At 38.4% G+C, this 3,202-nt stretch overlaps 1 non-coding gene across 1 annotated transcript; it reads left to right on the plus strand.

Moving 5' to 3' along the window:
- The first annotated feature begins 2,513 nt into the window (after positions 1 to 2,513).
- On the plus strand, positions 2,514 to 2,584 carry TRNAG-GCC (transfer RNA glycine (anticodon GCC)). Its single transcript has one exon. It is a non-coding gene; the product is annotated as a tRNA-Gly (tRNA).
- Positions 2,585 to 3,202: the final 618 nt, after the last annotated feature.

Consider the following 3,202-nt stretch of genomic DNA (forward strand, 5'->3'; position numbering starts at 1 on the left):
AAACCACCTTTACCCCATGAATCTACACCTAGTCGGAAAAAGTGGTCTCATCTAACTGAGTCCAGTACATCACAAACTTTTGGTTCTTCATCTAATTTACTAGAGTCACCTATACCAGTAAGTACTGTGACCCAAGTTACTCCAATTACTGGTACATCTGCTACTGAAGTGGAACCTTTACAATTACCTGAGGACACTAAAAGTGAACTTAGTGAAACGGTAACTTAAGTTGTCCAACAAGAAGTTGATCCTCAACCCAAAGTTGTTCAATGAAATTAATTCTAAACTTGAATCTATTCAATTAGAAGTTGATCCTGAACCTATCACAATTCAACTAGAAGTTACTTCTGAACTAGAAGTTGTTCAAGAAGCCCATCATGAACCTGTTGTTCTTTTACCAAAACACTTGTATCTTGAAGTTGAATAATTAGAAGTTGTTCCCATACCGGAAGACGATCGACCAGTTTATCCTCAGACATTTGTAATTGTTGAGACTTCCCCTTTATTGCAGAGTCAAACACTAGAAATTTATTACATTCTTGACGGTGAAATCCTTCCACCTGGTTTGATTTCTATTGAAGAGAAATTTGAAGAAGAAACAACTAGAACTCCAACTCGTTTTGGACCCAGGATTTATCTTTATCCTTATACTCCTCATTTTACTGCTCCTTTTGATCTTGTTTACTTTCAAACTCTCATTGATTCATTAGGACATTTATTGCGTCATTTTACTATGGTTGAACCAACGTCCCAGACTGTACCATCTATTACAGCTACGACAGAATATATTGTCGCTACTTCTTTGATGTATACCACAACACCCGAGTCACATCTATATGGTGTTTCAGCTATCCCACTGGGTTACCAATAATTATCTGGAACTCACTTCGGTGTTTCTTCTAGTCCATGGTCTTCACCCATGTCATCCATAGGAATTTTACGTGGTTCTTCACTTACAGATATTGAATAGTTTGATCCATCAAGTCAATATCAAGCTGGTCCATTTGGTTACGTCCAATGTATCCACTTTACATTGGATTACCCCCATATGGAGAACAATTTTCCCAATCTACTTATCCTCCATTTTCTAGGGGGTAATCATATGGCAGTATAATGTTGTCTTTAGGTCCAACTTATTCTGGAATGACTATTTTTCAATGGTAGCCTATAATTCCTGTTCAACCAAGGCTTTTGTATCCATCACAACCACTGCAATATGATTCATCCATACCTACTATGCTTGTTGTTATGACTTTACCATAGTCACAAGCTCAACTAATTGTATCTCAACCTTTGCAATATGGTCCTTCAACCTATGACCCTCAAGTTTCAGGTCTATAGACTCAGCCTTCTCATGTTGTTTTACAACAACTGTTTGTGCCTAGGATCCAACAACCTCAAGCCAATTTACCATTAACTGGGATCACTCAGACTTATGCTGGTCTAATTTATTCACAACTTGGTCAAACTTACATTGGTGGGAAACAATCATTATATCAACAAGCATGGCAGCCACAATATCAACAACAACAATTCCAATAGTACCAAACTTATCCTGGACTTGGTCAACAAGCCTATGCTGGATTTGGTCAACAACAAGTTTACCCAGGTCCTGGTCAACAAGCCTATGTTGGGTTTGGACAAAAACAAATTTATCCTGGTGCCAAACAGCCACCTTATATCGGACTTTCTCAACAAACCTACCCCTATCAAGGTTACCAACAATAGATTCCTTATGCTAGTATGCAAAGGCCTATTGTTTAGGCAATTCCATCTTACCCTGGTTACACCCAACCTCACCTAAACCGACAGTTGCCTTTTGTTGCAACACTTGAATTACCAAATTTAAATCGGCATACCAATGATCCCATTCTTTATGCACCTTGGTGGCTGGTGATTCCACACAATTTTCCTTCTTATATTCCTAAGTTCAATGGAAACCCTAGAGAAGATCCATCCAACCATGTTATGACTTTTCATTTATGGTGTTCATCCAACTCCCTGAATGATCATTCAGTTATACTACAGCTTTTCCAGCAAACACTTACTGGTCTAGTTGCAAAGTGGCTGTTGGGAGCTTGTAAGATCACAACCATGACTATTGCTTTCCAATCGGTTGTGTTTGCATTAATTGCTATTTCATTTTTACTAGTGATTGGTGTACCTGTTGCACTTGCCTCTCCCGATGGTTGGTCAAGTAGCAAAAATGTTGTATTTTCGGGTGTATCATTATGGATCGGATCAATCCTTTTTGTAGGTATCCTTAATTCTTTCATATCTTAGATATGTTCTAGATGTTTTAGGTTCACACTCCCTCCCCCTCCTCCCGGAGGGCTTTATAGCTTTTCTGAAGGGCCTTTTACTTCAGGCCCAAGGAGGAGGGGTTTTCCATATCCGTAATTGAATTAATAATTGGACCATTCAAAAATGGTATCTACTTACGAATGGGATTGAACATATATGTATTTTCCATTTCAATTATATGAATATATAGATATTCATATAATTGAAATGCGGGTATGGTTGAATGGTAAAATTTCTCTTTGCCAAGGAGAAGATGCGGGTTCGATCCCCGCTACCCGCCCTTCACATGGAATATGAAAAAGAATAGTTAATGTATTGATCGTTTCTTTTCCTCACTTATAATTCAATTATAAATTGATAAGTGAGAGAGCAATCCTTTCCGGACCAAAATACTTCGTATGTTCTGGTCTGGCGGAGATAGGATTTGAACCCGTGACCTATATTGAATTACCACGAGCTTCATTTGACAACTTCACATCCTTAGGAAGTACAGTTCTAACCCACTTCCAGTTACCCATCAAATATGAAAATGGAATGGAATTGTTGACCAACTTTAAACAGATCACTACTACTCACATTTCGGATCATATTCATGAGTGGTGTCATCGTCGTCAAATGGTCAAAACTTTTGTTCCTGATCAAATTTTAGCTGAGTGGTTTATCAAATAATTTTTTCCATCTATCACCGAGTATGTGGCTAAAGGGGGAGTTGTTACTAAAGAGCAAGTAATTACTCATGCCCAATACTTAGACTTGATTTACACCCAGTCTGGCATGCTCTATGATAAGATTCAAATTGCACCTAGACCAGCTTTTACTGCTCCAACACCTCTATCTAGTAAGGACTCTCATTCTAGTGATGGTGTGATAGGTTCTTCAAGCACCCAAAGAGAAGGTA

The sequence above is a fragment of the Pinus tabuliformis genome, chromosome 3_1 (genome assembly GCF_031772625.1).
Source record: "Pinus tabuliformis cultivar Carrire ecotype Pingquan chromosome 3_1, CPIR1, whole genome shotgun sequence".
Classification (NCBI taxonomy): domain Eukaryota; kingdom Viridiplantae; phylum Streptophyta; class Pinopsida; order Pinales; family Pinaceae; genus Pinus; species Pinus tabuliformis.